The sequence below is a fragment of the Bison bison genome, unplaced genomic scaffold (assembly GCF_000754665.1).
Source record: "Bison bison bison isolate TAMUID 2011002044 unplaced genomic scaffold, Bison_UMD1.0 scf7180017864181, whole genome shotgun sequence".
NCBI classification, from domain to species: domain Eukaryota; kingdom Metazoa; phylum Chordata; class Mammalia; order Artiodactyla; family Bovidae; genus Bison; species Bison bison.
This window is the reverse complement of record NW_011494753.1, coordinates 908502-932390: the sequence shown is the minus strand read 5'-3', so window position 1 is coordinate 932390 and position 23889 is coordinate 908502. Positions and strand designations below refer to the sequence as shown.

At 36.7% G+C, this 23889-nt stretch overlaps 1 protein-coding gene across 1 annotated transcript in view; it reads right to left on the bottom strand.

Moving 5' to 3' along the window:
* Positions 1-19097, bottom strand: part of ZFAND6 (zinc finger, AN1-type domain 6) — a 50203-nt gene extending 31106 nt beyond the window's left edge. The window contains exon 1 of the mRNA XM_010843228.1: positions 13974-19097. The gene's annotated coding sequence lies outside the window, so the exon portion shown is untranslated. The remainder of the gene's footprint in view (positions 1-13973) is intronic.
* Between the last annotated feature and the right edge of the window lie 4792 nt (positions 19098-23889).

Below are 23889 nucleotides of genomic sequence, written 5' to 3'. Positions count from 1 at the left end.
TGGATGTGAGAGTTGGACTGTGAAGAAAGCTGAGCGCCTAAGAATTGATGTTTCTGAACTGTGGTGTTGGAGAAGGGTCTTGAGGGTCCCTTGGACTGCAAGGACATCCAACCAGTCCATCCTAAAGGAAATCAGTCCTGGGTGTTCTTTGGAAGGACTGATGCTAAAGCTGAAACTCCAGTACTTTGGTCACCTCATACGAAGAGTTGACTCATTGGAAAAGACTCTGATGCTGGGAGGGATTGGGGGCAGGAGGAGAAGGGACAACAGAGGATGAGATGTCTGGATGGCATCACCGACTCGATGGACACAACTTTGAGTGAACTCCGGAAGCTGGTAATGGACAGGGAGGCCTGGCGTGCTGTGATTCATGGGGTCACAAAGAATCGGACACGACTGAGCGACTGAACTGAACTGATAGGTCATTTAAGACAGACATTATTACTATACATAAGTAAAATGAACGGCTTCCCTTGTGGCTCAGGTAGTAAAGAATCTGCCTGCAATGCAGGAGACGTGGGTTCGATCCCTGCATTGGGAAGATCGCCTGGAGAAGGGAAAGGCTATCCACTCCAGTATTCTGGCCTGGAGAATCCCATGGATTCTATATTGGTATTATGTATTAGTCCATAGGGTTGCAAAGAGTCGGACATGACTGAGCAACTTTCCCTTTCAAGAAAAATCAATGTAGTCCCTTTTCCACACCATTAAAATATCCTACATGTATCTTTTCACTACTTCAAAAGCTGAAAAAACCACCTGTAATTTTCAAGTCTCCCTAAATTAAGAAAAAAAAAGCAGCATATTAACTTTAAAACTACTTAGAAGTCAACACACAAATCTGCATTGGATCTTGTTTCAATAATACATAGAGATCATTTTGATAATTTTAAGTTCCTGTTAGGATACATGCCATTCCAAGATCAGACTTTCCTCTTCTATTTCTATGTGCAGTTATAAAACACAAAATAAACTACTGGGCACCATACTCTTTGAAGCCATTTAGCATTCAGCTGAAATTGTATCTACTTCATCAACAATGGGCCCTATAACAGCTCCTTATTTGTTTCACACCTGCTGGATGAAGTCCAACTAGTTCCATTAGCAGCCTCAAAATACTGCCAGCAAGTTAAAAGTCCCAAGAACCTGGCTTTAAGTCATATAGAATCAAAGACCAAGGATTTGTTGTTTTTGTTGTTTAGTCGCTAAGCTGTGTCCGACTCTTTGCAACTCCATGGACTGTAGCCCACCAGGCCCCTCTGTCCATGGCACTTTCCAGGAAGGAATACTGAAGTGGGTTACCATTTTCTTCTCCAGAGGATCTTCCTGACTCAGGGACTGAACCGGCATCTCCTGCATTGGCAGGTGGATTCTCTACCTCTGAGTTACCAGGAAAACCCAAGACCAAGGAAAGTATGATTCAAAATTTCAAGAGATAAGCAAGTTTTAAAAGTCTTGAGTTTTCCTCATAGTCCGAACACTCTCTGACCTAAATTATAGCAATTCTTTTTTAATCCATCCCCTAAGACAAAGGAAATAAAAGCAAAAATAAACAAAAGGGACCTAATTCAACTTAAAAGCTTTTACGGATAGCAAAGGAAAAATAACCATCAACCAAATGAAAAGACAGAGTACTGAATGGGAGAAAATATTTGCAAATGATATAAACAGTTCATACGACTCAACATTAAAAAAACAAACAACCAGATTAAAAACTGGGCAGAGGATTTGAACACATATTTTTCCAAAGAGGAAATGCAGATGGCCAACAGGAGCACGAAAAAATGCTCAATGCAACTAATCGCCAGGGAAACACAAATCAAAAGCACAATGAGATTATCACCTTACACCTGTCAACAGGAATGGCCGTCATCAAACAAAAAGGACACAAATAACAAATGCTGGAGAGGATGTGAAGAAAAGGGAACCCTCATACATACACTGTTGGTGGGAATGTAAATTGATGCAGCCACTGTGGAAGATACGTGGTTTCTCAAACAACTAAAGATAGAACTATCCTATGACCCAGCAACTCCACTCTATATAGGATACATACACATATAAACACTAATTCGAAAAGATAAAGGCACCCCAATGAGAAAACAAATATTTTAGAGAGAAAAAAGCACCCTGGTATCACACACTCTGCCTCAATCCTTTCCAGAGGGTGAGAACCAAACCACATGAGAATACTGTCAGTGTTACCCTCCTGTACTAATGGAAGAGACAAAACAAGTCCTTCAACATGTCTATTTCTCATGAACAACTAAGGATTTTATGAACTTTTCTCTGTTTTGTTTTTTAAATAAAAAAGGTAACATATGCGACATGTGGGGCTTCCCCAGTGAGTGGCTCAGTGGTAAAGGATCCACCTGCAATACAGGAGACACAGGAGACGTGAGTTCAATCCCCCCTGGACAAGGAATGGCAACCCATTCCAGCATTCTTGCTTGGAGAATCCCATGGACAGAGAAGCCTTGGTGGGCTACAGTCCATAGAGTCTCCAGGAGTCGGACATGGCTGAAGCGACTTAGCATACACACGTGACAGGTATACAAATGTCTGATTTCATAGAATAAATTATGCCATTATGCCAGTATTATTGCAAGGTGGGTGTATTTTGCAGAGAATAACTTCTGTGGTTAATGTGGTTTCTTTCCCTGCTTTTTCTAAACTTCTAAAACCAACTAACTATGCAATAAAGGTTTCCCTTGAAAAGATGGAATGTCCATTCAATACACACATTCCAATTAAGCAAATGTGAATTATGAAATAATTAGACCTCCTGGGATTACGATCATTTAAAAATGTTCAGCTGTGGCTAACACCTTACAGAAGCTCTGGGGTACAATTATCTTGCTACCTATGTACTTTGAACATTACTTAATACCTTTTTATCTCTTCTAACTATTTAAAGAGCTAGGTCTAACAAATGACAGGTAATGAAAAAAATATTTTACCTGCAATACAAAATAATTCTTTTTCCTGTTAACAAACACTCAAGTTTCCTTCCCCTCGGCTTAAAAAAAAAAACCCGACAGCCACTTTAGACTCATTTTACATGCAAGATTTCTGGTTAGTATGAAATATATTTGTTTCTGTGTTATTCATATATTTATTTTTTGTTTTGTCTTTGTGCTAAGTCACTTCAGTCGTATCCAACTCTTTGCGACTCCATGGACTGTAGCCTGCCAGGCTCCCCGTCCGTGGGATTCTCCAAGCAGGACTACTGGAGTGGTTTGCCATTTCCTCCTCCAGGCAATCTTCCACTCCAAGGATCAAACCAGAGTCACTTATGTCTCTGGCATTGACAGGCAGGTTCTTTACCACCAGCACCACCTGGGAAGCCCCTGTTTTCTCTTAAGATGGACCACGAATGTGAAATCAAGCAAACACAAGCAGCAAAACAGGATATTGTTCTCTCTTTATTAACACACACCCTCAATTTATGCAGCAGTCTCATTTTAAGAATTATGGTACTGAAAATATAAAACAGCTTCCATCCCAAAATGTCAACTGAATAATCACTGCAATTGATTTGGTCTTGAGAAGTAAGCTTCCTCACTATTATCAGACAGTAAAATTTTAAATTCTAGAATGTAAAATTCTAACGCTCAGTCAGAGTGAGGTATTAAGAGATACCTATAATTGGGACTGTTTCTTTGTTGTTGGCTGTACCACAAGGCATGCACAATCTCAGTTCCCTAACCAGGCAGGGACTGAACCCCAGCCCCTTGCAGTGCAAGTGTGGGTGTCCTAACCACTGAACCACCAGGAAAAATCCCAGAATCTGTTCCTTATTAGAGACAACCAAACCAAGGATATTGGTGACAAATCAGCAAGGTTCTGTGCTATTTTTCTAGAATATTTTACCCCTGATTTTCGTAGGAAGACAGCATCATAAAGAATAATATTAAAATTTTTATCTACATGGAACTCATTCTGTAAAAGGAATCAGACAACAGGTCCTGCCCTGGCAACCCATTTCCTTCAAAGGGATAATTATTCTGAGAAAATTATCAAATCATTAAAAGGATAAAATATGGCTTGGAGTTTAATCATATACAAATCAGCAATTAAACATCTAGATTCATCAAAGATTTTTGTGATTTTTTTACATTTTCTCTCATTATCATTTACACTTCCTCTCATTTCAGGTGCATCTCCCTTTACTCATCTTCTCTGATAAATCAATCACCTAATGAATAGTGTCTGACATCTTACTGACTAAAAAGACAATACAACATTAATGAAATCTTACTTTGGAATTAATTCCTTTGATGATTTCTCTTCCCCCCTCCACGTTAAATGACCGTTATCTTCTGAATCAAAACCTAGGATATGTGATCTAACAAGATAGAATATTTTATTAAAAAAAAAAAAGTACCTTCGGAAAGGGTGCAGGGAATGGGCAGAAATATCAGACTACCTGAAATTTCTATACTACTTCCAGGTATGTGACCCTGCATTTTATGGATGCTAAAAAGTTGGTATTACTGAAATATTTCAGAAGTTGAGAAGCCAATAAAAAAATACTTGAAAACTGAAATGTCCAAAGGTGTGTGGGTCCTGGACTTGTATCTCAGTATCTCATCACCGGCAATCTGTCTTCCTATGTACAAAGTTCAAGTTTCAAAGCTCTAAGTAGCAGCTCTGCACAAATGTCTTCAAAACATGACTCTAGCCCAGACCTTTCTCCTAAAAGGTCTCTCTTTGCTAACTGCCTAGAAATTCACTTAGATGTCTTATCCACTCTGCCAGTAAAAGATCATGGCCCAGGACAAACCAGAAGCTTATAGCTAAATCAGAGTAGTAGGACAAAAGAAGAACAGAAATAAGAGGGTCCATGATAAATTCTTTACCTGCAATGTCTCCTCCAATCTTCACAATAATATCCCTTACAAGTACGACTATTATCATCTCCACTTCAGAAATGAGGGAACAGAGGCTTAGTGAGATTATGGAACTTGCTCAGGTCAAACGGCTAGTAAGTAACTGGTAAAACAAGGATCTAAATCCAGCGAGTCTAACTTCAAAGCTCAAGCACCTATACTTTTAAAACCGCAAAAGGAGACGAGATATACACAGATTCTAGCATGTAAGGTGTAGTCATTGGTCAAGTCAAGAAGCATTCTCAGAGCACCACATATGTGCCAGATACAAAGGAGACCAAAAAAAGAGATCTGAATTTAATTCTCCACTTTACCACTTAATAGCTATGTAACCAAGGTAAGTCTCCAGCTTTACTCTCAAATGACTCAGAAAATAAAATATATATATGCCTATATTTTTACACAGAGAGAGAGAGAGAGACAATATAAATCAGATGGGAAAAAGCATAACAATTAACTGAGAATCTGTGAAGAGGGAATGGGACCTTTTTGTACTGTTCATGCAGCTTCTATTTAAGTTTGAAACTAAATCCAAGTAAAAAGCTACAGAAAAACTCACAGTGGTATCAAAACAAAAAATTTTGTGACTTTCTCTGGTCACATTCAGTGGCTTAGGTTTAAAAGCAGAGTATATAAATGGTAGAACTGCTCCAAGACTAGAAGCTAAGAATACTAGGAAGAAAAATGATTGAAGAGGGAACTGAAGCCAAGGAAAAGAAAGAGGAAGTACTGGGAGTGAGGTCTTGATAGAGCTTAAGACTAAGTGTGGTGGGGAAAAGGGGAGTGAGAATTGGAATGACAGGAGGCTAAAGCCAGAGGAACAGTAGGTAGCATTCAACATTTGTCATTTAGGAAACATAAATTAACCCCACAAAGAGATGCCACTTCATGTCTACTGCTAAGTCACTTCAGTCGTGTCCGACTCTGTGCGAGCCTATAGACGGCAGCCTACCAGGCTCCCCCATCCCTGGGATTCTCTAGGCAAGAATACTGGAGTAGGTTGCCATGTCCTTCTCCAATGCACGAAAGTGAAAAGTGAAAGTGAAGTCGCTCAGTCGTGTCCAACTTGTAGTGACCCCATGGACTGCAGCCTACCAGGCTCCTCCGTCCATGGGATTTTCCAGGCAAGAGTACTGGAGTGGGGTGCCACTGCCTTCTCCATCATGTCTACTAGAACAGTAAAATTTAAAAAGACTTACTACTGTATCAAGTGTTGGCAAGGTTAAAGAGAAAAACTCACACATTCCTGATGGGAACACAGAACACAAAAGAAACTTAGGAATACAGTTAAACCATTTCTTACAAAGTTAAACATGGAGTTATCACATGATTCAGTAATTCCAGTTCTAGGTTTCTACTTAAGAGAAACAAATATGTATGCCACACAAAAACTTACACATAAATGTTCATAGCAGCATTATTCAGATTAGCTGAAAATTGGAAACAATCCAAATGTCCATTCGGAGAAGGCGATGGCACCCCACTCCAGTACTCTTGCCTGGAAAATCCCATGGACGGAAGAGCCTGGTAGGCTGCAGTCCATGGGGCCGCACAGAGTCGGACACGACTGAAGTGACTTAGCAGCAGCAGCAAATGTCCATTAACTGGTAAATGGATAAAGAAAATAACTACTATTTGGCAATAAAGGACTAACCCAAGACAGTCTTTTCAACAAATGGTGCCAGGAAAATAGAATATCCATGCAAAGTAACGAAGCTGAACCCTTTACCTTATACCACGTGCAAAAATTAACTGAAAATGGATCAAAGACCTAAACAAAAGAGCTAAAACTACAAAACTTCTAGGAGGAAACACATGGCAAAAGATAAAAATACTTAATATCTAGAATATATAAAGAACTCCTACAACTCAACAAACAATTTAATCCAAAAATAGGCAAAGGACTTGAATAGACGTTATTTCCAAAGAAGGTATACCCAAGCATGGCCAATAAGCACATGAAAAGATGCTAATCATTTAGCATGATTAGTGCTGAAAACATCACTAATAATTAAGAAATGCAAATCAAAACCAGAATGAGATACCACTTCATACAATTAAGATGGCTATTCTCAAAAAATCAGTACATTTTGCTGAGGATGTGGAGTAACTGGAAGTCTTCTGCATTGGTGGTAGGAATGTAAAATGGTACAGCCTCTGTGGAAAAGTTTGGCAGCTTCTCAAAAAGTTAAATATAGGATTACTTATGATCCAGCAATTCCACTTCTGGGTATATACCCAAAATATTTGAAAGCAAAAACTAGAACAGATATTTACAATGTTTATACCAGCATTACACAATAGCCAAAAGGTAGAAACACTCCAGTGTTCTTGCCTGGAGAATCCCAGGGACGGGGTAGCCTGGTGGGCTGCCGTCTATGGGGTCACACAGAGTCGGACACGACTGCCCCGACTTAGCAGCAGCAGCAGAAACAACCCAATGGCCGTGGATGGATAAAAAAACAAAAATGTGATAAACATACATACAATGCAATATTATTGCCTTGAAAAGGAATGAAATTCTCATATATGCTACTAGATGAATGAACCTTGAAGACATTATGCTAAGTGAAATGGGTCAGACACAAAGGATAAACACTGTTTGATTCCACTTAGATTAAAAAAGGCATGGGGTGGGGGGTGCGGAGGATGGTGGAGAAAAGAAGGGAAAAAAAGAAGAGGCAAAAAAAAAAAAAAAGAAAGGGAAGGGCCAAGCTAATGACACACATTGCTACATGGATATACCTCACAAAAACAACCTAGGTGAAAGAAGCCAAACTCAAAAGACCATGTATTTAATGATTGAATTTATATCAAATGCTGAGAAAGAACAATCTACAGAGAAGAGAGCAGGCTATTGGTTGGTTACCCAGGACTGGGGATGGAAATAAGACCTGTTTAGAAACACTCAAAGAATCTTTTTGGAGTGATAGAAATGTTCTAAAACTGGAACGTCCAGCTAATCTAGACAAGATTAGCTTTAGTATTTAACTTTTTTGATGATACAATATTTGATATAAAATACATGCAGCCTATTTCCCTATCTGTAACTTACTCAGAAGCTTATATGACTTTGGTTCATAGATAGATTCTTTATACACCCGGATGCAAAAATGAACACAAGGTTCTGGCTAACATTAAGGAGATTATTAGCATTTTAAATCTCTCAGATGAAGTGCGTTCACACTTTGCCTAATCTTCCTCTTATACAACCAGGTCTCATGCTTTTATTGTATGTGAGGAATTCAACAGCTATGAAATTCAAAACTAACCACACATGGAAAACTACCTTAATTTTTCCTATATTTCAATCTTTTATCTTCTTACATTCTAGGGATGCTAAAATGTTCTGTATCTTTTTAGGCAGGTTCCAAAAAACTGTCAGAACTACATCTTTGAAAACATTAGTCTTTGCCAAGTTGTTGTCGTTGTTGTTGTTTCTTGAACCTCATGGCATGCAGATTCTTAGTTCTCTAACCAAGGATGGAACCCACGCCCCCCTGCCCTTGAAGTAGAGTCCTAACCATTGGACCGCCAGGGAATTCCCTCAGGCAACAGGTTTTTTTTTGTTTTTTTGTTTTTTTTTAATCTATTTTTTAAATTTTATTTTTAAACTTTACAATATTGTATTGGTTTTGCCAAATATCGAAATTAATCCGCCACAGGTATACATGTGTTCCCCATCCTGAACCCTCCTCCCTCCTCCCTCCCCATACCATCCCTCTGGGTCGTCCTAGTGCACCAGTCCCAAGCATCCAGTATTGTGCATCGAACCTGGACTGGCGACTCGTTCCATATATGATATTATACATATTTCAATGCCATTCGCCCAAATCATCCCACCCTCTCCCTCTCCCACAGAGTCCAAAAGACTGTTCTATACATCAGTGTCTCTTTTGCTGTCTCGTATACAGGGGTATGGTTACCATCTTTCTAAATTCCACATATATGTGTTAGTATACTGTATTGGTGTTTTTCTTTCTGGCTTACTTCACTCTGTATAATAGGCTCCAGTTTCATCCACCTCATTAGAACTGATTCAAATATATTCTTTTTAATGGCTGAGTAATACTCCATTGTGTATATGTACCACAGCTTTCTTATCCATTTATCTGTTGATGGACATCTAGGTTGCTTCCATGTCCTGGCTACTATAAACAGTGCTGCGATGAACATTGGGGTACACGTGTCTCTTTCAATCCTGGTTTCCTCAGTGTGTATGCCCAGCAGTGGGATTGCTGGATCATAAGGCAGTTCTATTTCCAGTTTTTTAAGGAATCTCCACACTGTTCTCCATAGTGGCTGTACTAGTTTGCATTCCCACCAACAGTGTAAGAGGGTTCCCTTTTCTCCACACCCTCTCCAGCATTTATTGCTTGTAGACTTTTGGATCGCAGCCATTCTGACAGGCAACAGGTTTTGAGTTTGTCTTAGAAGGAAGGACTGCTAACAGCTCAGAATGGTGTGTGGGGGGAGGAGGAAGGGGCCGGGGAGACGCATTAGTAAGCAGGGGTTAGCCTAGAAGTCACATGGCTGGGTGGTAAAAAGGGACTTTGATATGGCAAACTTCAGTTCAAAGTATGCTAGCCACTCACAAGCTAAGGCAACCCTAGACAAATTATTAATAGGAAGTGTTTCTAAATCATCTCACTTGTTAAATGAAGGTAACAATACTTCCCCCTCTTAAGGTTGTTGGGTAACTACCTCAGAGAACCCTTAGGACAGAATCAGCTGGTAAAAAATTCAAAAGGTGATAAGAAATCACTATAGAACTTTAAGCAGAGACAGACGTGAATGAACAGTGAAGAATGTATTATAGAGAGCCAAAACTAAAAGTGAAGATCAGTCAGGGTACTGTTTTAGTAATCTAAGAAACCAAACTGTCATGCGTGCTAAAACAGTGAAGAAAAAAAGGATTGATTCCAGAGTTACTATGGATTTTAAATCGATGGGAAGTTGTGGCTAACTGGGAAGAAAAGAAGGAAGGCTCAGAGCGACACTTGGGTTCTGACATGCATGGTTATACCACCGCACATTTATTTTGAGAGTAGGGGAAAAGGTCTTGAAGGACACTGCTGGGGAGGACAAAATAAGCCCCTTAGCTTTGATGAGTTTAACACAGGTGTGGAAGAAACATTCATGGAGCGTTCGATGAACAGGAGTCTTAGGTGCAAACAAAAAATCTGTATTTAAGACACTAATCTCAGAACCATTAATATATAAAGATGTTAACTGATGATATGGGACTGGAGATTATCCCAGAAGTATAGAGTAAGAATAGTGTTAAGGTCAGAATCCTATGAAATTCCAATACTTAAAAGCTGTAATGAGGAAACAGCAAGGATAGATCTCAGAAACAAAAGGAAGCCCAGGCACATCACTAAACTTAGGGGAGGAGTCTCAAGAAGTAAAGCGTAGTCAATATACTAAGTTCTGCTAAGAAATCACGGACCTACCAAAAACGTGGGAGTAGGAGAAGTAACCAAGGTGCTTATTTGTGGAGGAAAAAAATGGGTATAAGGATAGAAAGATCTGTTCGCTTCTACAAAAACAGTACTAACCATAATGTTTTGAGTTCATTTTTTTTCTAACAATATACAAAAACACAGAAAATCAGATTGAGCCAAAGAGGTTAATATACATTATCTGTTAATAAATAAGCATTTTCAAGTTACAAAAACAAAAAAAAACTCCTAAAACATTTACCTACTTTTATAAAGAAGCCATAAAGGGAAACCATTGCAAAACTGTAAAGTCCCCTTTTACACAAAGAGACATTGTAACTACTAAGCCACAGTTTCAAGGCTCTTTCACATTTTACCAACTTTCTGTCCATTAACCTTTTTCCTCTGTCATTAAGAAAAAGAAATCAATACATTCTCCCTGAATGAAGACTAACAACAGACACTGAATGTATTTAATATCCTTCCTCTAAATCACTTTTTTCTTTCACTCTAAAAGAATAAAATAGAATTACTGCTACTGTTACCTGGTCTCAATATTATGTCATTTAGAGATTCTTCTCCCCCTAGAAAATTGGCCTCTACCCTCGGAATGAAACTAATGTACTAAAAGGATACTCCTTAGTTCAAACTGTCCACCAGAAATCAGCAGTAGAAGTACAGAAGAGAAACAATGGAAGATTATCTGTTCTGAAAAGCATTGCAAGCAGATTCTCCACTGTCTGAGCCACCAGGGAAGCCCAACGTTCTAATGTTACCAGAGTACTAGGAGAGGAGGTAAATCTTTATCTTGCCTACTCACTAAAATATAATCTATAGCCAAATTTGAAATGACTTTCACTAAAACTGTTATATTTACAATTACCTTCATCTCTACCTGGCAGCAATAAGATGAATCAGTTAAGAAGAAAATTAAATACATTTTCTTAAATTCAGAACAAAGGAAATATGATACAAATGTTTAAGCACCAACATAAATTTTAAATATTTAGGTGAAACAATTGTTCTACTCATGAATCAAGTACTTAGATTATCTGTATAAAATCCTGACACACCTAGCAAACTTAAATGGAGAAAATGTATTTCACAACAACTGCTTCATTAATTAAAAGTCATCAGTTTTAATTTTTTTCTCATCCATTTCAAATGTTAAGAAAACCAAAATATCTGGGGGGGAAAAGTCACTCCTAAGCCACAACAAACAAAACAGACATGAAAAAAAACTTCCCCCATAAATATATAAAAAGCCAAAGATTTAAGTTTATCAGCAAAAATTTACAGAAAGTAAATTATTTAAACTGAAAAATGAGCTGAACTATTTAATTCAAGATTATGCATACATGCTTAACTACTGGCTCCACCAGTGAATTAGAACTTAACCCATGACTTATCACTGACTCCTATTTATAAATTAGATTTTTTTAATGTCTTATAGAATTTTGCTTTAAAATAACTTTTTAAAAAAGTTTATTCTGGAACATGAGTTAACAAGGTCACATCCTGACAATCCTAGCCTATTCTATTTAACAGACTAGCTGCCAAGCACATACACAATGCGGTAGTTATTGCCAAAGAATGCTCTTAAAGACAAACGGGAAGAACACAGGACTAGTAACACACTATGTGTACATAAAGTCATCTTACCTTCAACTGAAAACCCAACAAACACTAGAAAAGTGCTAATATTTTAAAACCTGGATTTATAACATAGATCTATGTTTCTATATTGTACTTAAAAAACCAGAAATGCACAAAGTGACAAAGGCTATTCATATCTGTTCAGAGTAAAGTTAAGTATTACAGCTCCCTCTCTAAAAATGTTTCTGATGTTTTTCTTAGAAGAAAATCCTCTGATATGTGCTACCAGAAGAAACATGTACTGAGGAAAACTTGTGTGAGCAACAATTCCAATGTAAAACATTAAGCCCTGTACTTAACTGATAGCAACACACACAATACAACCAACAAAGATATAATTGCTCACTTAAATAGGCAAAAATTCTCCCAATTTTCTTCAGCTGATTTTAATGTCCAGAAAATGGATTCAGATTCATCTACATCTTAGAAAACGGAATTTAAAATAGCCTATTAGTTTAGGCAAAAACTAATCAACAAGTCAGACACCTTCAGAGGCACACTTTAATGAGAACACTTAGGCGCTACCCATTAGAGAAATTTTGAAGCACATTTTTCTGGTGGCAATATAAACTGGAATAACCTTTTTAAAAAGCAATTTGGCTACTGAAGTGTTTATAGCCTTTGATCTAGGTAAGCCCACTCAAGGGGATTTTCCCAAAAGAAACACAGAAGAAAATATCTTGAAATTTACACAAAGAGGTTTATTCAGCAATACCATTTAAAATGGTGAAAAATTAGGAACAATCTAAATGTAAAACAGGCAAAAAACTAGGTAGATTAAGGTCCTATTAACCTAAGAGAATTCTATAGCAAATGAAATGAAAACAATTTTAATAATAAATGATACAGTTTGATAAAAAATAGAAAACTGTCTTTATTCACAATTATGGGAAAAATATAAGAATATGGTAAGGTACAGAATAGAACAGGGAAATAAATAAGACCATCTCACAACGCTCTTGTGGATATTTGGGTGACTTTTCTTGATTTTATTACATAGTATTGCTTATGCAATAGATGGAGCAGAAAGCATTAATTTAAAACCTTTTGCGTGATCTGAAAGAAGCAGCATAGTAAATACAAGTATACTGACTGAAATGCTTAGGTGGCATTTGGGCCAATTATTCAAATTATTCTATACCTTAATTTCTATGAGATCAAAGAGCAACAATATAAAAACAAGGGCCTCTAAAGGAAACTTCTGGTACTGAAACATAGTACAATTATTTCTTAAGTAAGAAATGTCAATAGATTCATAGACACTTTTTAAGTTTTAGCAGCCTATCTATACTTCTTAAAAATATAAATTCATTCATTTGCTGTTTCAAAAGGGTGTTGATTGCTATGTCCACCTTGAAAGAAATGAAGTTTGAAAGGACAAAGTTTTACCTTGTTCTATATAAAATGAATCTATGATCTTTTAAAAAAGCAAAACTAAAATTATGAGCATACTAAAAAGCACCAACACATTGGTAGATATAAAATACACTGAAGTTTAAAAAGAGGGGATGTATGCTGGGGGATAAAAAAAAAAAATTAACAGTTGGCATTTCAATTCTTTAAAAAGGACACATTTAAACCTACTACATATATCTGTCTTTTAGCAACTTCACATCTTAAGTTTAAGGAAAATGACATAAACAGACCTTCTCCTCAAGATGTCATTTATAAAAACTGACAAATGACTCTTCAAACATCCAATCCGAGAGAAAAGACTGTTACTGGAGATGGTTTTTATGCAAGTATTTTTTAATGACACTTAAATTCTGAATTAAAAATAATGATAAAAGAAAGTCAAGTTTGATTCTCTGAACACCTATTTCCTGTCCAAACAGCCCTTTTGTTCTGCTTCCCTGCTTAATTTTAATGTTCAGTTTGCATCAGAAAATACCAACAATGACAAAAGCTAGCATACACAGAAGCACAAAGGAGCAAAAGTGTAAAATAAAGGATCATTAAAAGATTAGAACAAAAATCCTACCAACAAAACCTCCACAATTTTCTGTTTGCTTCACCTCAGATTAACTTCACTTGAAGCTGTACTCCAAAGCAACCAAACCTGAATACCAAGCTCCACCTTCTCCAATTCTAGTGGCTGAAGAATCAAATCTCCTCCCTGTTAGTGAAACTGATAACTGTGATTGGATACGGCTAATATCCATTATTTTAAAGAACTTTTCCTTGCTAGCAGGTTAGGTTAAACATACTAAAACCCCCTGGATAAGCTGGTTTCTTAAAGAAACAGTAGGTAATGTTTCAGTTTTCCCATCATATACTATTTGCTTACTCTTTTGTCTAGGTAAAAAATAAATAAACCAAGTAACAGCAATGAAAATCTCACAGAAGAAGTGTTAATTTGCAGTTCAGTGACCAAGTGTTTAAAATACAATGCCTTCAAATGAAATTATTTGATTTTTTTTTTTTTTTAACAGAGCCTGAGAGTGAAGTTATGCTTTATAAAGACAAGATTCCTTTTTCAATAGAGTTCACATTTGGTATGAAAATTCTAAAACAACAACAGAAATCCACCGCAAAAATTTTGCTAATGAGAACAAAATAGTATTTTCTCTAAGACTTAACTGTATCTTAAATGAAAATACATAGCACTAAAATATTGAATGCAAAAATTTCTAAGATATCAAATACAACATCACAAGAATAGAGTAAAATTTTCAGTGACATCAGACTGATACTTCTATTTAAAACTGAAGAAAAATGAGGCAAATATTATTTCTATGTCACCACACTTACAGGTCTGATGTCATGTTTTGCAAGGTTAATGCTTATCCATTGCAAAAACAAGGAGAAGACAACTTGTTCTAATGAACATGTTCAAGTATAAACTTCAGGATGGTTCAAGTCATTCTCTTTTTTAGTTTTTTTTAAAAGAAAAGTGGACACTATTTTGCATCCTACTGAGATATTACTCTAAGGTGGCACAGTAACCCTAAGGGAGAGCTGAAGGGTATCCTCCTCTTAAAATATAAGTTACATTAAATGTTATTTTTACTACAGAGATTCTAAAGAGATTCTGACTTTTGAACAAAGATCTTTGGTCACTTTGTACATTACAAAATTTGCTGTATTTTAAATTTTGCTGTATGCTTAAATTAGAACCGTTTACGTTTTTAGGATTGATCCATTAACTATTACTCTGACATTCATCATTATCTGATTGAATGACAAATTTAAAGAGTATTCACCTCTACCAAAATTGACTAACTTATAAAAAACTCAAAATTAAAACAAATCAGAGTAGCTCCTTCTTAAAATATATTTTCAGTTACTTTACGTAAGAACTTTTCATTTAAATTTCATTTTCTGAGTTAAAAATCTTGCAAGCATTTTTTCCTCAAAGAAAATTCATACATTAAAACAACATAAAGCCAACAAACTTATTTTGAATACAACGGGAAGTCTTTGTAAGAAACTGAAAATGCACATAATTGCAACTAGACATGAATATGGAGTAATACCCCACAGAAGCCCAAACAGCTGCATAATCTATTATGCCTTTTAAGTGGACAAATTGAAAGAGCCAATTCACAGAGGTCCAGTCCCAAGATCCTTTGCAAGGATTCACAGCTTTGAATGCCCAGTACTTCACAAGTCAAGTTCAGGTTTTCTTCCCACTGTGTGGACACATGTAAAAAGACCCTGGGAGTAGAAGAGGTACAGGAGCAGACAGTAGAAAAAATACACAATTTGAGTTACAGCATCAAACTTGAGTTACATCATAAAACAAGTTTCAGATGGCCAAAATTTTATAGGGTTATAGAAAAAGAGACAGCAAACATTTTACTTTTAAAATTTGGCAAACATAAAATTAGTATTCAGCTATGGGAACCAAATGAAACCTTTGTTCTAACATCAATTTTTCACATCAAAGTTTAACTATTTGTGTACAACAAAGACGTAGAACATACACTAATCTAACACCAAAATCCCCTCCATTTATAACCAAAAGAAAATATAGATGGAAATATAGACTGAACTATTCCAGATGGTTCAAAGACCTCCAGGACCTATTTAAAAGAACTGCAAGTTGATAAATATCATTTTAGGTGGCTTACAGATTAAAAGTAAGAGCATTTTATTCCTCTTCTAAATCCGCAATAGAAGAAAACAACAGAAAAAATAACTAAAAAGAGAGCGATACCACAACTGAGGTTATCTGAAAGTAACTCTGCTTCCTGGGAACAGGGAGGCAGCAAAAGGGTCAAGGCTTCCTCAAGGCTCCCTGATTGCTTGTGACATCACTTTTCCAACATCAAGTATTCAAAGGGTGTACTCTTTGTGAGAGTTCAGAGGTTTTCACAAATCTATCAACTGAAAACAGTTTAGAAGAGACCGAGCCACTAAACAACTTGGTCTCATTTCACTTACTATTAAAAAGACCCTATATAAAAAGGCAATACCTAGACTTTTAGGAATAACCTTTGGTACGTTCAGAGCAGGGGGAAAACTTCCAAGGAATTTTCAGGGACTGAGAATGGCTCAAAATATTCTTCCTACAACAGAAATTATTCCTTGGCAGTAATATCCCTGAGTGCTACAGGTAGTTAAGGCAACAGCTGGTGAAATAGTTGGTGACAATAGCAAAACATGACTAGGATCACTAAGGATAAAGTCTGAAAACCATCAACTGATGGAGGAAAAAAATATTTAAGAAATATTTCCCTGACAAATACACAGTGTCTACAGAAGTGAGGTTATGTATTTGAGTTTGCAACTCCTGATGACTATCTTCTCATTAAGAGAAAAAAATACAAAGTGAGTATGGGGGAGAAGGAGGGGGGCAGTGAGGGTCCATTCAGGAGAATACAAAACACAAAGGAAACATTTAGGAAGTAAACAGGTAAAAAAGCATAAACCAAGCTGAAAAAGAGATATCTTTCTGTAAGACAGTAAATTGTTCTAAGTCTAAAGAAACAGACAAGGTCACCAATAAATGTAAATTAAAAAGGAACAGGGATCATAATATGGAGACGAAAGTATAAGTAAAAGAAAAGCATTCATAGTCCTCAATTATTTAGATTTAATAGTCATGAATTTTCATGTGCCAAACAACACACAATCGATCATCTAAGTTAACTGCTACACAAAGAAAAATGACAGAAAACAGGTTGGCAGACTTTAAATTCCCTCTCTGGTTAGCAGCCTAAAGCCAGAAAAACATAACCAAAAGATGAATGATACACAGCAACTATTTAATAAGGACAGTTCTTTATTTAGCTATCAAAAGAAAAGCTTCTTTTCTCAACAGTCACAGGAAAAAAATTTTAAATTACAGTCCAGAAGAAAACCAACAATTTTAAAAAGCAAAAGTTGAATAGGTAATGTTTTCTACCTACTGAAAAGCTTATTCATTCATCAAACATTTTGAACACCTACTATGTATATGCTGGGCACCACTGGCTGCTGTGAACGCCATAGTGAACTGTCCCTCCATTGTAGAAACTTACGATCTAGAGTCAGACCAGTGCTGACCACCTAGAAAATAATGTGAGTCCCATGCAATCTTCAACTTTCTGGTAGCCACATTAAAACACTACAATAAAGTTAAATTAACTGTCATAAATATTTTCTGTAACAGGAAATATGTAAAGTAGCATTACTTCAATATATAATCAATATCTTAAAAATTGAGCTCTTTTCCCTTTTTTGTGCTAGAAATCAAGCTTATATTTCATACTTACTGCACATCTCAATTCAGACTTGCCATATTTCAATAGCCAGATATGGCTACTTAAATACTGTAGCTTTTAGCCACATAATTATTCAGAAATTAATATAAATTTTCATTACTGCACAAGACTCTTTATCTCTGCTGTCCACTGTAATAGCCACTAGTTGCATATGGATACTGAGCACCTGAAATGTGACTAGTAAAACTGAGGATATGAATATTTTACATTATTTAATTTTAATTTAAATAGCCACAAGTGGCTAGTAACTACAAGATTGAAAAGTACAGCTCTAGGAGAAAAAGACTGCTAAAACAAATCACATGCATTTAATGAATTGCAGTTGTTACAAGTATTTACAAAAGAAATGTCCAATGGGAAATGGGAAATTAATAAATATAACCAACAGAGAACTTAACCTGTTTTGCCAGCATTAAGGGTTAATTTATCAAAGGAAATCACAATTTAGCAAATGCGGACAGCCTATGCAAAGATCCTGAGTGGGAGGAAAGTGAAAATACAGTAGAAATAATGAAGTAAAGTACCAAGGAGCAAAATAATCCAGCTTATTTGTAAGTGACCAATTTGGATCACAGACTATAAATAGGATAGGAAGGTGGTGAAGCGGAAGCAGCCTTAGCACTTGGAAATAAGTCTTGCAATAAAGTCTGCCCCACTCTCTTCACTCAGTAAACTCCAGCCATTCCAATCTCCGGTCACCTCCTAAATTGAGCCAGGTTCTTTTTGTCCCCTTTACTCGGGAAACTTGCCCCAGTATTTTTCAGATCTTAGAAGTCAGAATCACAGTTCCAAAATTTCTATTCCATACAGGATTTGAGGCAGTAATCCAACTGGAGGATATGGCGTGGAGGGGGTGGGACAGGGACTTGAACCTGTTTGCAAGACAATTTTTACAAAACATGTTTACAGAACTAATTCAGTGTGTCCCTTTTTTTTTTTTTTTTTAATGTTGTGACAGACTGGGGAAGTTAAGAAAACTTCCAAAACACACACCATCACTAACTTTAAACGTTACATTCTCAGAACATCCCAACTAGCACCTTCCAATCTCTATCAGCACACCCTACTTCTCTCCTTCCCAGCAGTTGTCATCTGAAAACTCTACGCAGTGGTCTGTTAACAGCCTAGCTCTTCCAACGGACAGTAAACTCCATGACAGCAAAGATCCTGTATTATTCATCTCTGTCTCCTCAACACTTAGCACAATGCCCAAGTAGCATAGAGGAACAGCTGAATGAAAATTGCCAACAACAAAAAAAAAGAAAACTGCAACAGCAGGGATTTTAATAAAGATATTACAGGTTAAATGTAAAGGAAAAAATACCTAAACTAGGCTCAAAGGAAAACTTAATGGCATTAAATTTTTTTCATTATACAACATAAAACATTAAGTAGAAATAACAGTATTTTCTAAATTAAAAAATTCAAGACCAAAAACAACCTGAAGACCCTAAAGAATCAACTAAAAACTTGAGGACTAACAAAGCAACAACTAAAAATTGTAGCGGGAGTTGGGGGAAGAGGATGGTAAAACTTAACAATAACAAAAGGAAAACACATTATTACTCCCAGTTACTAAAACAATGTGCACTGACTGGTACTGAATAAAAGCTAAAAAGAACCAAACATAAATGTATTTAGTATATGACAAAGGCAGCTTTATTTGAAGGCAAAAGAAAAAGTTTTCTTTTATGGGCCTAAAATAACGGATTAACTACTAAGGAAAACTAAGGACAATTTTTTCACTTTACATATTATGTAAAATAAATCTTGGATGAACAGAAGAGAGAGATGTGAAAAATGAAACCACAAAGAACTAGAAGAAAACAGTTATCTGGGTAGGATAGTTTATTAACTATGAAAGTAGAAGCTGTAAAAACAATGCTATTAACCTAAACTTCTTAAAAGACAAAAACTTTTAATTATTAAAAAAGTAAATAAACAAAAGGCTAATGAAGAGCAAGGGAAAATGTTAGTAGGATGAGTCAAAGGGTGGCTATCCTAAATATAAACACCACTCCAATGAGCCAAAGACAAACCAGAAGATGTCCAGAACCTATACCTCTATTCATTATCATAACTCACTAATCTAAGAAATAAATTATAAATTTATGAAAAGAAAGAAAAAATATCATTTCTGGTAAAGACAGAGAGGAAATGTGTACTCTCTCATATTTTTCATCGAACTTCATACAGGTTTGGTCAACTTATACTGCAACGTTAGTCAAACTTTTAAGATAAAATTTGTCAGTATTCATTAGTAAAAAAAATGTTCATATACTTTAAGCAATTTTAAGACGGCTGAACCCTAAAGAAATAAGAAATACATAGTAAGATGTAGCTCTTAAGATGTTCTTCACACATTGTAATAGTGAAAAAAAGGATAAAGAAGCAAGTTATAAACAATAAGTGACTAGTTAAATTAACAGTACTTTCATAAAATGAAACGCCATGTACCTTTTAAAAATCTTATTTTCAATATATAGGGACCTAACAGTAAAGCTGTTTTTCCCAGTAGTCACGTATGGATGTGAGAGTTGGGACTATAAAGAAAGCTGAGCGCCAAAGAATTGATGCTTTTGAACTGTGTGGTGCTGAAGAAGACTCTTGAGAGTCCCTTGGACTGCAAGGAGATCCAACCAGTCCATCCTAAAGGAAATCAGTCCTGAATATTCATTGGAAGAACTGATGTTGAAGCTGAAATCCAATACTTTGGCCACCTGATGTGAAGAACTGATTCATTTGAAAAGACTCTGATGCTGGGAAAGATTAAAAAAAAAAGCAGGAGGAGAAGGGGACGCAGAGGATGAGATGGTTGGATGGCATCACCGACTCAATGGACATGAGTTTGAGTAAACTTCGGGAGTTGGTGATGGACAGGGAGGCCTGGTGTGCTGCAGTCCATGGGGTCGCAAAGAGTCAGGCACGACTGAGCGACTGAACTGAACAGTAAAGCTGAGGAAATCCTTGCCCATAAGCAGTTTACTTCAAGCAGGGGATACAGACAATAACCAGATAAATCACTTCAGGTGCTAGGTTCTCAAAGGACACAAAGAAGGTAACACAGCCAGCTGACAGGGAAAGTGATCTGAGATGGCGTCTCATAAGGAGTGACATTTGAGCAAAACACGACTGGGTGTTCAGGCAGAAAACAATTTTAAGAAAACTAAGCTTGGCATACGGCACTGCTGGGGGTACAGGAGTCAGGGTGAGCAGCATAAGATAAGCCTGTGAGGCTGATAGGCCCAACAGTCTAGATCAGCCACAAACAAGGCCTGCCCAAGAGGTACCTTAAACGGAAAACACACAACCAATGGTGAAGACGGTCTGAAAAAAGATAAGTAAAATATATCCCATTAGTAATTTCTTACACTGACTACTTGCTGAATCACAGTATTTTGGGTTAAAAAATATTTCACCTGTTTCTCTTTGTAAATGTGGCTATTAGAAAATGTTTAACTACTTATGTGGTTCCCATTTGTAGCTCCTATTGTATTTCCATTGGACACTGTTGGTCAAGAGTATTAAAAAATCTGGATTTGTTTTGAGTCTGAGAATAAGATAATCTAATTTACACATTGAAACGATTGTTCTGCACAGGAAAGGGAGAGAACCTTGAAGCAAAGATACCAGTGAGGTGACTACCACCACCATACCATGTACAACAAAGGTGTTGAGATGGATCATATTTGGTTTAAGTTTTGAACACAGAAGCAGCCTAGTACTGCTTAGAATTCAACGTTTAATTGTTTAGGATAAGAAAAGCAAAAACAGAGAGACTGGTAGGATACCTGCCAAAATATTAATAATTACTCATTCTTTGTTAACTTTTCTGATGGTTTAGGGGAAAAAAAAGCTGCCCTCGTAATGAAATACAAAACTGAGGTTTGTTTTTGTTTTTTTAAAGCAAGATAAAATAGTCCTATCAAAACAAAGCCTCCTGACAACTTGTCTGCAGGTTGCGTGCACTGTTCTTAAAAAACAAAAAACACCACTTCTCATGTCTATAAAAAAGTTTATTCAAAGATATACATAAACTCTTATTACTTATATACACACCATTTTCAGGAAGTTAATACTGCTTCATAATTTATCTTTGCATTGCTGTTCACACAATAAATCCCAAATCTGAGGCGGGGGGGTGGGGGGCAGGGTGGCATAAAAAGTACTTAATTGTGTGTTGCTAACATATCCTGATCAATACTCACCACACACCTTTCTCAAAAGTGTTCCAAAGGACACAATCAATGTAATTTCAGAGAATAATACCTTGGCCCTAATCATTTCCCTTAAAAGCTCTGTCATTTGATAGGTGCTTCACTTAACTAAAGTCTGCGTAACTGATAGGATAAACTCAGAACAGGTTTCTTTTACACATGTGTACTGGCACAAGAGAAGTTTTAAGAAACTTGCCAGAGATTAAAAAGTGGGAAAGGGAACCCCAGAAAAGTGATTTATTTTATACCCAATCAAGTGTTTTTTTCTACTATATTTACATTTTTGCAGTGAAAAGTTTGACAGTAAATAGTGCCAGACTTCTTAGCATGGGATTTCCAAGGACAAGATTCATTCGGATTGACAGGAATCCTGGTTTCTCATGCAGATGTTCAAAAACTATGAACCAATTACTATGGATATGAATTTGCCATCAAAAGATAAAAGAGAATCCTAAAATTTTTCATTTATTTCCAGTATTTCAATCTGTTTTACTCCTGAGTACCTAAAATGTCCCAATGAAATCTGCATTCACTCTAAAGCAACTCTTACACTTGTGTACCAGGAGCCAGGAAACAAGAAATGTTCATGGGACACAGCTGGTGACAGCAAAACAGAATCAAAGACATAGGCTAAAGGCCCATGAGTCGTGGAAGATTAACACAGTATTAATCTTTATATTAACAGAGCAATGAAACGAGTGAACTACAGCCACATATTCTTTTTATAAAAAAGCTCAAAAGAAAAACAAACTAAACACACAGTCTGAGCACACAGACATTATGTTGTGAAACGCAAGGGGTGGTAAACAAAATACACTAGACTGAAATGATTACCTCGGAAAGGACAGGCAGAGGTGTAAGACAGATAAGAAACTCATAAACATACGCAACTTTTGGTAATATTCCAACTTTTGGTTTGGAGATGGAAATCATGGATTTTTATTACATTTTTATCTCTTTATACTCTATTATGTACAGCATACTTTAATACTGTGTTGTGTGTGTTCATACCTTTGTGGTATTAAATACACTTTGAATACTTTGCTTAAAAAGCTGTAACTAACATACAATAAACTGCATATACTTAAAAGTGTAAAATGTGATCTGTTTTGACACAGGAAATTAAATCATCACAATTGAGATAATAAGCCAACAACCCCGAAATTCTCCTCCTGTACACTTCTGCAATCCCTATTTCCCTTAAATACATTTTAAAACGTAAAAGAAAAAAAAGTTTAAAAGATAATCTGTTTGGGAAATATAAATGTGCATATTCTGCAGAAAGAAAACATTTTCCCTTGAAGCCCTGGACTAAGGGTAACTCGGCAAAATGTCCTAAAATTGGTAACATAAATATTACGTAACTAACCTTAAAAGTCTATGGGATTTTACATTAAAAAAACAAATTCCGAATTTGATTTGACAGACGACTTTAAACCTCTTGCTCGGAGCATTAAATCATTAATAACGAACCAGTTGTTTTAACCACCAAACAACTGTGTGTAACTTCTTCACACTGCTGAACTAATCTGAGTGTGAAGATAAATCATCGCAGCGTCTTAATCGGGTGGTTGATTTGGCAAAACTTTCTACATAAAAGTTAAAATCATCTCAGACGCATTATTCTTCTTTGTTTACGTAGTTAGACGGCAACGTGAAAACACTACTCCAGAGGAAAATCGAGAAATTCTGAGTCCACCCAACAAAAGCAGAGGAAAGAGAGGACCCCCCCCCCCCCCCCCCTTTCCTTGTCTGACTTGCTAGACTTTCCCCCTGGCCGGTGGCTGGAAACACGGCAGGTGAAAAATCCTTCCAAGAAGGGCTCGGGCTGGGAGGCGTGAGGCGAGGAACTTGACCCGGGCCGGTGACAGGGACGCGCCAGAGGGCGCCCGGGGTCCCTCCAGCCCCCGCCCGCCAACTGCTCGGAATAGGAGGACAGCGGCGGCTCCCCACACCCCCGAGGCCTGGGGGC